This window comes from Eschscholzia californica, unplaced genomic scaffold, assembly GCF_041429995.1.
Source record: "Eschscholzia californica isolate CP2 unplaced genomic scaffold, dmEscCali1.0.p SCAF_6, whole genome shotgun sequence".
Taxonomy (NCBI): domain Eukaryota; kingdom Viridiplantae; phylum Streptophyta; class Magnoliopsida; order Ranunculales; family Papaveraceae; genus Eschscholzia; species Eschscholzia californica.
The window spans coordinates 4,769,458-4,782,713 of record NW_028238483.1 but is presented as its reverse complement, the minus strand read 5'-3'; the positions used below and the strand labels follow the sequence as shown (position 1 = coordinate 4,782,713).

Below are 13,256 nucleotides of genomic sequence, written 5' to 3'. Positions count from 1 at the left end.
TGGGCTGCTGGCCTTGAACATATTGCAAAGGTGAATATTGGTTATTTAAAGTAGGACGTAACCTTATCAATGCTGCAGCATGGAGGACTGCGGGTCCCCATGCAGTGACAGGTAGTTTCGTCCTCATCAACATAGGTCTCGCAATCAGTTGGATATGTTTTATGGATGATTCAGCTAGACCATTCTGAGTATGAACATGAGCTACAGGATGTTCAACATTAATTCCAACTGAGAGACAATAAGACTCAAAAGTACTCGATGTAAATTCTCCTGCTCCATCTAGACGAATCGACTTGATCGGATAATCAGGAAAGTGAGCTCGTAAACGAATTATCTGAGCTAATAACTTTGCAAACGCCTGATTTCGTGTCGAGAGCAGATTTACATGAGACCATCTAGTTGATGCATCGATTAAAACCATAAAATATTTAAATGGTCCACACTGCGGGTGTATAGGGTCACATATATCACCTTGAATCCTTTCCAAAAATTTGGGAGATTCGATATGTACTTTAGTCAGGGATGGGCGAGTAATAAACTTCCCCAATGAACAACCTGTGCAAGTAAAATCTCTATCTATCAGAAACTTCTGGTTCTGAAGAGAGTGTCCTTGAGAGTTCTTTATTATTCTACTCATCATGGTAGATCCTGGGTGTCCCAGTCGATCATGCCAAATCTTATAAGTATTTGGATCGTGCAACTTCTGGTTAACAACGACATAGGATTCGACTGTTTTAATCTTTGTAAGATATAACCCAGAAGAAAGAGCTTCAAGTCTTTCTAGAACATGCTTCTGGCATGATATACTTGAGGTGATATATAAATATTCTTTATTATCCTCAGACCCAGTTTCGACGTGATACCCATTTCGGCGTATATCTTTGAAGCTCAACAGATTCTTCAGGGATCTGGTCGAGTACAAAGCGTCGTCTATAATTAGTTTAGTACCACGAGGCAGTATTATAGTAGCTCTTCCGGAGCCCTCTATAAGGCTTGATGAGCCAGCGATAGTTATCGCATTTGCCTCACATAATTGTAAGGTCGAGAAATATTTTGTATCTCGAAGTATCGAATTTGTGGTCCCACTGTCTGCTAGACAGGAATCTTCATCACTTTTAGATATGTTTCTTCCGGAATCCATACCTTACATAAGATTTGAAGAATATAATATAAGATTCAAACCTCACTATTTATATTGATAAAATAAACAAAATCTATTTATAACTATATAAGCTAATATCTTACAAGCAAAAGTTAGCTTACATATTACACGATAACATTATAATAGTTAGGAAAGATAACACACTAATCAGCAATATTAAACATAGCATCTGTTTCATTGGCTCCTTGAGGGAGATAATCTGCAACACACAATGGTGGATCAAGCTCCATAAGATTCATCTCTGGTGCAGCTTTAGATTTCAGAGATGCTTGATATAGGTCAACCAGGTGTTTCGCCGTACGACAGGTACGGGACCAATGACCTTCCATACCGCAACGATAACAAGCTTCTTCACGAGCTTTGGGAGGGGTATTATTCTTACCCTTTGTTTTATCAGGCTTTCCAGCTGCATAATTTTGTGAATTTTCTCCCTTTTCCCACTTCCGGTGGTAAGGGGTTTGCCTGTTTCTCTCCCATTTATTCGTGCGGGATCCACGTCGGTTTCTTCCAGAACCACGTTTCCCTTTGTAATTTTGTTTCTTTCCATGATCATTAGATAATATTGCATGTGCTTCAGGCACAGCCGCAGACCCAGTGGGTCGAGATTCATGGTTATGTAACAACAACTGGTTGTTCTGTTCATTGACCAAGAGACATGTCAATAACTGGGAGAATTTAGAGAAACGTCGCTCTCGGTATTGTGACTGCAGGACAATATCCGATGCATGAAACGTACTCAATGTTTTATCGATCATCTGCTCATCAGTGATGATATCTCCTCCCACTTTCAATCGTGAAACAATTTTACAAAGACTCGAATTATAAGCAGAAATAGAAGAAAAGTCTTGTAGTCAGAGATTAATGAAATCATTTCGAGCTTTTGGAAGGATGACCATCTTCAGGTGATCATACCTATCTTTTAATATATTCCATAAAGCTATCGGCTCTTCCACATACAAGTATTCCGACTTCAGGTCATCATGTATGTGTCGCCTTAGAAAACTAAAAGCATGAGCTCGTGACATTTCGTCTGCAGTATTACCTTCAATGATAGTATTCAAAAGATTTTTATATTTTAGGGTCAGTCTAGCTTCGACTGCCCATTCCATGTAGTTCTTACCTGTTATATCAAGAGCTGCAAAATCTAGTCTAGCTAAATTAGACATCTTGAAAAAAAAATATTATACCTTTCACTGGGCAGAGTAACGGCTTAACTGTTCGATATTTGACGTCGACAAACGGGCAGAGTAACGGCTAGTTTATTCGACTTGAAAGAACGAAGAAATAACGACCTCTCAGTTGGCTAGAGGCTCGTGCTGATAACGTGTTGAAATTTAAATAGAAAACTAGACTTAAAGAGATAAACAAGTTGTATATGTTTTCCCACTTCTATAACTCATACAACTATATATGCTCCTAGAGAGAGAAAGAAGTTACAAATAAAAGGTACTTGGGAGAGAAGAGATGATCCATTTTGTACATGGGGTAATACCTATTTATAGAGTTAGTAAGGAGGTGGGAGAGATAAGACGGTTTATGAATCCCTGCATGCAAACCGCCTATGCAAACCGCCCATGGAAGTAACCTGCTAATTCCTTCCTCCCCAAGTTTCAAATGTAATTGGTTGATCTTTGAGGCAAGTATTATGCTCTAGGCACCCATGGCAATTATTCTCTTGGCAACCACTATAGATAAATATAACACCATATAATGGGCAACCAATATACAACACACAAAGATTACTAACCGAATTAGGTATTTTAAGAAGATGTTAGAAGACTTGTCTCCTGTAATCTACTAGTGCATTTGGATGCATGAACCCAAAGAGGATTCGAACTAAAATTGGGACACACTAGTCTAGGAATGGTGATTCCTTGGTTTGTTTGCAACAAAAATATCTTACAAACATATCAACCATTACTAATTTCTAATTTTGTTTTGGACAAAAATCCAAGTCCAAAGATTCAGTGGCACTTTCGCTATTTGGTCTAAAATCTATAACTACAAACACGGTAATCCTATTATGTTTAAAATGACAATTTTACTCTTCAACATTAACAAATGACATTATTTTGCAACAAAAAAAATGACATTATTACTTCATTATGGGCAAACTGATTTTTTTACCAGTCAAAATGACATTTTACCTTCCATGTTAACAAAATGACATATACATATATATAATAAGGGAGGGGCCCCTCCTCCCAGTGGTTAGGATTTGGCCTCACTAAATTATAAAAGATGCTTCAGATTTGTTTTGTTAAAGAATAAGGGAGGAGGGTATTTCCCCCCCACCCCCCTCTCAATGGCTAGGATTTGTCCTCACTAAATTATAAATGATGGCTCAGATTTATTCTGTTAAAATTTAATAACTGAGATTTCAAGAACAATTGATCCTAAGGGTTTTAAATGAAATGGGGAGAGAAAAAAAATATCTTTGAAAAGATGCCATTTTTTAAAGTTCTTTCCCTAATATCTCCTTCCCGCCCATCTCCCCCTTCTGCGTCTCTCAGTCTCACGCAAGCCCCCCTATCCTCTACTCTCTCATCTTCCTTAGCCTCTCTCCCACTCAATCCCCGCAGGTATCTTTCTCCCCTCTCTCTCTCTCCCCCTCACTCTCTCTATGTCTCACCCTCTTTGTCGAGTTAGGTCTTGAAGTCGAGCACCTAAGAACATCTCTAATACCATATAAGATTGAGGAGGAGACATCTCAGGTATTTTCTTATGCAATAGGGTTGTACTAGATTGGTAGTATTATATCCCTTGAGTCGAATAATTAGTTGACATTTAGGGTTTCTCATTATGCACGACTGAAGATCCAAGAATTCCATTTGGACGTTTTAATAGGGTATGTTTTAATACTTCTCTATCTTTCTAATTTCTAAGTTTTTCATACTTTTAAGTTAAATCGTAAAATACCCATGTTGTTTCAACCACTTCCTCTCCTATATACTTTCTAAAATTCGCTTTAGGTTTTAGATTGCAATAGGGGTTCCAACTTCCAGTCTTCAAATGTTTGCGCGACCGTTAGCGCTACTGTAGTCTTAAAATGTTTGATGGGTTCTTCATTATCACATCACAACTGTTGAAGTATTGAACCGATTCGTGTCATTTTTGGTGATTTCTTATATGAAGTGCATAGTGTCTTTTTTGGTGGGTCTGCTGTCTATCGACTTGGACAGATTTTGGCAAAGATTTTCATTCATTATCTTTTTTCCTTATTATATATATGTTCTCAAAGTACCTAACAATATTAGAGAAGCTCATTAAAACACAACTTTGCATGTTATTAGGAGAGTAGTTGAGAACACATAATGCAATACAGAACTTCATGAAAGAATGGATTGGCCTTCACTTATTACCAGAATGATGAAAAGAGGAAAAAAGATTAAACTTGACACAACAAAACTACTGATGTGTATTGTTGATATGATGTATTAATTTTTCCTTTTTTCATTGAATTAACTCTTCTTATTTGCTACTGAACATCTCTGAGATGCTTGAAATAATTTGTCTGGAGGGACATGTTCTTACTTGGGCAGAAGTTGTTCTGTCACGTGATATTTTTTGAAAGTTTCTTGAATATGAGTTTGATATCTAACCTGGTTTACGACCCGCCAAACCCGCTTACAAGGGTCTCGGCGCGAAATTTTGGACCCGTTAGTAGAGCTGATTACTATGACATGGCTAGTATGCGAAGCAGGGCTCTGAGGTAAAGCTGATCTCCGAGACAGAGCTGGTATGCGGAGCAGAGCTTATGACTGTTATTAGTGTTAGCGTATCCATGTGCATTTCGGTTAGTAAGAAAGAGTCGGTGAGGCAGTGGGATTAGGGTTTCAGTGGCTATATAAACTAAAATCCTAGGAGATATCTGTGTCGAATTCTCATGAATCTCTTGTGTAACTTGTTTGTTTATCATACAGGAAATCATCGCGCCGTTGTCGCCGTGAAGTAGGTCTCACCAACCGAACCACGTAAATCTCTTGTGTTCTGTGTGATTTTTCTTTATTTCCTATTGAATTTCTTGGATTACTTGATTTCGCTTATAACAAACTGCTTTTTTCATAACAAACTGGCATCAGAGCTCTGGTGTTGAGGTTTTTGTGATGGCAAAATACGAGATAGAAAAGTTCGATGGAAGTAACGACTTTAATCTGTGGAAGATTAAGACGCGAGCAGTAATAGTTCAACAGGGTTTGCTGGAAACGTTGAACGGGAAGGATGCACTTGCTGAATCGTTATCAAGATCTCATGGAGAAAGCTCACGGACAGATTTTGTTGTGTTTGAGCAATGAGGTCTTGCGGGAAGTAGCGACGGAAACTACAGCCAGTGGGCTCTGAAGTAAGCTGGAGGCAAGGTATATGACGAAATCTCACTAATTGTTTGTATCTAAAGAAGAAATTATTTAGTTTACAGATGTTAGAAGGGGAATCTTCGAAAGACCATATGGATGAAATTAACCGAGTATTTTTGGATTTGGCAAATATAGGTGTCAAATTTGAAGATGAAGATAAGGCAGTACTATTGCTTGCATCCTGCCACCATCATATGAAAGCTTTGTTGATTCTTTTATTTCTCGTAAAAAAACTACAACATTGGAGGATGTTAAAGCAGCATTGAACTCCAAGGAGTTGAGACGAAGGTCAATGGAAGAAAGCACGTCAGAATATGGTTTGGTGGTAAAGAGAATGTCGCAACAAATAGGCGATGGGAAGGGCCGGTGTAGATCTAAATCGAAACCTAGGAAGTACATGTGCTTTAGTTGTATAAAGGAGGCACAATTCAAGAAGAATTGTCATGAGCTTTGAAAGAAACCAGATGAGGTAGCAGTCATTGAAGAAGAAAACGACGATGATACTGTCTTGGCAATCATTGGAGAATGTGATGAAGCTATTGCAGGGTTATGCCTCTTCTACTAGTGTTTTATGCGGATAACTTGACATCTAATGTCAAATACTAGTATCCCAGGATCTCATGCATAAGCAACAATAATGAACTAAGTAAAACTACCACATAAATACCCTTATCACTATTTTCCCTTGAACCTTGCCGATCGCTATTGAGAAGACCAAAAGCTTCAATTGTAGCTTCTCTACTTGGGACACCGAGTAATCACCTTGATCTTCCACCTTGTTTATTAGCTAGAATAACAATGGTGGTTAGATGAAGAATTCCTTCTTCATTGACTAGATAGATAGTTATGAAAATTAGCTCACTTTACCTTCTCAACTTGATATGGTAGAGCAAGAAAGCTTTATGAGAAATTCCACACCTTATTCAATACCCTAAGGGTCCTTATATAGAGTTTTAAGTTAGAGTCCAACCCTAATTAGATTCTCAAAAGACCCTTTTGAATAAGATTAACGAAATAGCGAAATTTAGAAACTAGTTTTTAATTTCTCTATTCCCTTTGTTTTGGCCGCCCCACCCTTAGGGTTTATAGCCTGATCTGGCCGGCACCTTGTGGCTGCCCATATCACTTTGGTCGGCCACTCTCTTGGGCCCAAATATCCCTTTTGGTGCCCCGACCCAAAGTCCCTTCTTTCGGGCCTTTCGTACTATCTTTGCCTAACCTCCTTTAGGCCTTTGGACATATCTCTATAGGCATCATCCATGTATATGTTGGGATTTACACCCTTCTACTAGTGTTTATAGCGAAAGTAAGACATCTAATGTCTACAGTAGTATTCCCAGGATCACATGCATAAGCTCATAATAATACTAAGTAAAACTAGAAAGATAAATACCTTATTCGCTAGTTTTCCCTCGAACCTTTCCAATTGCTTATGAGAAGACCAAGAGCTTCAAGCGTAGATCCTCTACTTGGGACACGAGCAATCAACTTGATCTCCCACCTTGTTGTTTAGCTAGCACACCAATGGTGGTTGGAAGAAGAACTCCTTTCTTCTTGACTAGATAGATAGTTAATGGGAATTAGCTCACTTTCTCCTCTCTACTTGATATGGTAGAGTAAGAAAGCTTAGAGAGAAATTCCACACCTTATTCTCTTCCCTAAGAGTGTTTATATAGAACCATAATAATAATCCACCTCCTTTTAGGTTTCCTAAAACACCCTTTAGAATAAGATTTAGGAAAATTGTCGAAAATAGCAACTATTGATATTTTCTCAATTCCCTAAGGAGGAAGCGTCCAAACACCACGAAAATTGTCAGATATAATATTTATTATATCAGAAACTAACCCTCCAAAATTCAGCCCAATCTGAGTCCTAGAAGTACCCGAACCGGCTTAGGCCCAAAACCCTGTTTTTGGCATTTTTGTACTATCTTTGCCTAATTCCTTTTTAGGCCTATGAGATATGTTTATGGGACACTCCCATGATTATATCTCACTCCCACTAGTCATATCCTAGATCAATTTTTCACTCTTATGTGTAACCCGTTATAGGATCCGATCGAAGTTCGCCGCGAATTACTTCGTAATTCGACGATCGTAGTTGGCCTCTAGCTACAACTCTACGATCCCTAAATCAATCGGACTTGATGATCTTCTACATCAATTGTCCTATCTGACAAATTGTTCGCATTGTCACCTTGATCGAAGGACATCTCCTTCAACTCCTTCAGTATATATGTCTAAACCCTCTAGCTATATCTTCCGATCAAGTTGACACTCTTTGTGTAACCCGTTGTAGGATCCGGACGAAGTTAGCCGTGAATCACTTTCGTGATTCGACGATCGTAGTTGGTGTCTTGCTAAAAATTACGACCCCTAAATCATTCGAATTTGATGATCTTCTCAGTACAATTGTCCTATTCGATAAATTGCTCTCATTGCACCCTTGGTCGAAGGACATCTCCTTCAGACTCCCAATTGTACTTAGAACAAGTGCAATGCTTGATTCCCATGTCACTTCGCATCCCATCTGATACATCACGTCATTCAGAGTTTCTTGATCTCGACCACAACTGTCAAAACAAATGATTAACTTTTAATCCATTCGAGCACGACCATGCATTTTTAGTTGCTACACGTCAAGTGGTCTGGAGAAACTTTATCCTAATTAAATTAGGAGGACATAGTTCATGCTTGTGCTCCCACTCAACTTCATGTTTATCCTGCCCTTCCCAGTATTCGCTTTTATAACCTCCTTTTACGACACGGCGTTTGGCGAAACCAAAGTAAGACATTCCTTACATAAGACGATCAGAACACTCATGTTCTGAGGAATCTCTAATCTTGTCAATGAGAGACATTCATCGCTTAGATGTGCTCTCATTTGTTGGTTATCCAGTGTATAATATCCATTACACACCCATGTAATCGAGTTGAGTACCCTATTCCTATAGCCCATGAAACTGCGCTATCTCATCGACTTCCCGTGCTAGTCTTCATAAGTCATTGTTGTCCATGTAATGACCTGGACTAGGGAGATGATAATGAAATAATTCCAAGTTCACTAAATAGGATTTCATTTATCAGATCGCGTATCTGACAAGCATATTCGAAATATTTCTTTATCAGTGGACTGTCTCTTAAATACTAAACCTGATTTAAGTGACAAAATAAAACTCCTTTTGTTTTATATATCAAATGTAACTAATTAGATACATAAACTCCTTTATGAATCTAAATTAAATTTTTTTCCATTCCCCAATGTGCTTTATACCAATGCCCCTCATGTGTGAGTTGTGTTTGGGCTAAGGTAACGATTTAGTAAACGGATCGGCTACATTGTCATCCGTATGAACTTTGCAAATGACCACATCTTTTCTTTCTGTGATTTCCCTAATCACGTGGTACTTCTTTTGGATATGTTTGGATTTCTGGTGTGCTCTAGGTTCATTGGCTTGGGTGATTGCTCCATTGTTGTCACAATAAAAAGTTATTGCTTCCTCTATGCCTGGGACGACACCAAGTTCTATTATGAACTTCTTGATCCAAACTCTTTCCTTTGCTGCTTCCGGAGATGCTAGGTTTTCTGCTTCAGTGGTAGAGTCTGCAACAGAACTTTCTTTGGAATCTTTCAGTTTACTGCTCCTCCGTTCAGATAGTAGACATAACTAGACTGTTGTGATATGAAATCGTCTCTATCCGTCTGAAAGCTTACATCCACATGGCCTGCAACCTTGAGTGTCTCTTCCCAGTCGTATACTAGGAAGTGATCCTCAGTCCTTTTCAGGTACTTTAGAATATTCTTAGTAGTGGTCCAGTGTGCTTCTCCTGGATTCGGTTGGTAACGACTACACATGCTTAAGGAACATCTACCATGTATTTTAGCTCATCAGGTTTCACAGAACACTGACTCTTGCTAAGCGTGATGCCATGTGACATGGGAAGGAATCCTCTTTTAGAGTTTTCCATACTGAATTGGTGTAGAATCTTATCTATATAATTTGAATGAGTCAAATCATCCTCCTTGATCTATCTCTATAGATCTTGATGCCCCATATGTATTCTTCCCCCCTAGATCCTTCATTGACAAACATTTCTGAAGCCAGTCCTTAACTGAATCTAACATCTGAATGTTGTTTCTAATAATTAATATATCATCGACATAAAGGACAAGAAAATTAGGTTGCTCCCATTAACCTTTTTATAAACACAAGATTCTTTTGTATTCTTGAGAACCAAATTCTTTGATTGCCTCGTCGAATCGAAGATTCCAACTCCTGCTTCCTTGCTTTAGTCCATAAATGGATCTCTTAAGCTTGCAAACTTGTCTAACATTTTTGGAGTCTTCAAAACCTTCAGGTTGTGTCATGTACACATCCTTTTCCAGGTTTCCGTTCAGGAAGGCAGTTTTTACATCCATTTTCCAAGTCTCATAATCGTAATGAGTTGCAATTGCTAGAATGACCCGAATGGATTTAGGCATTGCGACAGGGGAAAATGTTTCATCATAGTCTATACCATGAACTTGTTTGTAACCTTTTGCCACAAGTCTAGCTTTAAAAACGCTAATGTTTCCATCCTTGTCAATTTTCATCCTCAAAACCCATTTGCAACCGATCGGTTTCATCATAGTCTATACCATGAACTTGTTTGTAACCTTTTGCCACAAGTCTAGCTTTAAAAACGCTAATGTTTCCATCCTTGTCAATTTTCATCCTCAAAACCCATTTGCAACCGATCGGTTTCGCTCCATCGGGAAAATTGACCAAGTCCCATACTTGATTTTCTGACATGGATTCCATTTCCGATCTCATGGCTCTAAGCCATTTTTCAGAGTCGGGGATCGTCATAGCTTCTTTGTAAGTGCTCGACCCATTATCTTTCTAACAGTAGGATATCTGTTTTTCTGACATAATTCCTTAAGTCTTTGAGACCTACGAGGGGCTTGAGCAACAATTTGAGTGTTCTCAACTACTTGAGATGTCTCCTTTGTGTTGGATTGAAACTACTATTTCATAGTTAGAAAATATTAGGATTTCCCTTTGAGGTTATCCCGTATCTTTGATATTTAGGAGTTCCTTTGTTTTAGGATCCTTCATAAATATCTTTCTCTGTTGGTAGCTCCTTAAGGAGATGCTTCCTCCTCCAAAGACTCTTGAAGTCCAAGTTAGGTAAATACTAAAGATCCTCACCAACTAAGATCTTTGATTATATTCGGGATTAAGTCGGTCAGTTTAAACACATTTCTACATCCCCATGTTTCAGGATTAAGGTATCGACCCTGCTTACGTCGACTTCCCTAACCTTCTCGTAAATCCCCAGATAGACTTGGTTGTATTTGAGTTAGGGCAGAGCTTAAGGCGCCTAGGACACTGGTGCGAACCCCCAAGTTCTGGGCTCGAGTGACAGACCTACTTCGGATTCAACCTCCATGTTGATTTGACGCGGGTTGACCCACGGGCTTTCGGTATTTTCTTGACTCATTGACTTTAGTCAACTGATAACCATCTTTGGGATCATCATATCTGAGGTTGCGTTTACTGGTGGCGTTTACACGGGTCAAATATCTAATATAACATAGAAAAGAAGAGAGATTGGTGGCATTTACTGGAAAGACCGCAATACAAAAGTATTCCAAGGTGAATAGATCAGCCTCCGAACCATCATTCATCAAGCTAAGCTCAAACCGAGAGGTTACACTAATCGATCCACATATAACACTAGCACCAGTATACCAGCGTGGTCTCCACCAACAGATGGTTATATTAATATCAACTTCGACGAATCATACTTAGTACAGGGACCTGCCATTGCAATTGTTGGCAGTGATTGCAGAGGTGGAAGGATAATAGAGAGGGTTAAGAGTATAAAAAGCAGTTCGACAGAGCAAAATGAGGGCTCTTCTACTAGCAATGGAAGTGGTGGCGGAGAGACAAGAGTATTTATAGTGGAAGGGGACTGCAAGAGTTTGATCAAGATGGTATCCAACGGTCAAAATCAAGATCCATGGCGAGTGATGCCCTAGAGTTAGAGGGCACGTCGGCTCAACAGAACAAAGAACTTGAGGGCGCTCCAGTACTACCCACGAGAAGCAAATAGTTAACTTCATTTTGTAAGATTAATTAGCCATTCCTGCATATATATACATATGAAGTTAATTTCCAAAAAAAAAAATCAACCCTAAAACAGAAAAACTGACAACTCGAGACCATCTTTTTCTGCCTAGTCGCCTTTTGTACCCATAACCTCACACTTACACTCTACCCACTCGCGACCCCTTATATATATAAACTAAAATTTACGCCATACCCCCTCACCACCCCTAATATGTGCATTCATATATATGAAGCCCACCCGTTCCCAGTTCTTGCTTTGTGACACCGTAAGCTTTATGTTCGGATGGTACAGAAGAATTGTCATCACTCCCCGTGTTACTCCATATTTTCCAACACAAGATGACACTTGATAGCGACGATCACTAAACACCACCACATCAGCAAGCCAGTCCTACCACTGAAGATTGATCGTCAGTAGCTGTGGCATCATCACGATTTGGCTTACCTTCATTTGCATCACCCTGCAATGGTAGGAGCTTCACTTTGTGAGACAGTTTCTTCACCTCCTCTGTCGTGTATATGAAGATCTTCCTCACCATCCCACAGAACTCACTGTCCCACAAAAATTAAATAATTTGTCGATCAGAATTAATTGCCTTAAAGTGGTTGAAAACTAGCTACTAGACGATGCTAATTGGTATCTACAGTTCGAGTTTCAAATAATCTGATCCACCACCTCCTCCGTAACTCCTTCAATACTAGATTCAGGGGGAATTTGTTCAAATAACCGAGTTTTCCTAGGGTGTGGCCTTGCCCGACCCATTAGTAAGGTGCATTAAATTGTGTCACCTACTTGCCTATAAAAAGATAACACTATTGACCCACTTGGAACTTTCAATTTCTCTACATGGAGGAAGACCTCATCTAGATTTCGAGTTCTAAGCAGAAATTTCGTTATAAGCAATCCTAGATTACCCATTACAGAATTTCTCATCTTCACAATTACAGATAAGAAACACCTCGTAGAGTTTTCATATCACAATCTAATACGCAGTTAGCTAATAATTTGATGAAGAAAGAGTAAATAGTACTTAACTGCCATGGGTCGTCTCCAACCATCATCATGTCATCCTCATTATCTGTGTAAACCACCTGCCATTTCTTCGATGGACCACAAAGTTCGCCTTCGATGCTAAACATACCCTCAAGCTTCATAAGAAGGTCCTCATAACAGTCAAACCGTGTCAAATCAACTGCTCTACCGACAACCATTCCTTGCATGTGAACTTGGATACATTTAATATTAATTAGAAAGACCATACATCATGCATGTTAATTAGAAAACCTAAGTAATAAACATAAACCATTAACAACATGCACGTAGTTGTCCAAAGAGGTATAAATGCAGAGACCAGTACATGCCTAAATGGATAACCGAATGTACAGTATCGAGATGGAATAGAGATATGTAAAGGTCTACTCTCGAACTTGGTAGAGCAAATACGACAAACAGATATATAATCATATACCAGATCAAACTGGAAAAAAAAATTAAAAATCAAAAAGAAAAAACATCTCCGTTGTTGCCATTCTGTGTACACATACTTGTAGGACAACTAAGATTCATTCAGTGAAAAGAGACTACCAACTTTTATTGAGTTGCATATTATGAAACATATTC

The 13,256-nt window shown here is 38.9% G+C and overlaps 1 pseudogene; it reads right to left on the bottom strand.

Annotated features, from left to right (window-relative positions):
• Positions 1-1,305: 1,305 nt before the first annotated feature.
• The window catches only part of LOC147530931 (auxin response factor 1-like), a 35,758-nt pseudogene continuing 23,807 nt past the window's right edge, over positions 1,306-13,256 (bottom strand).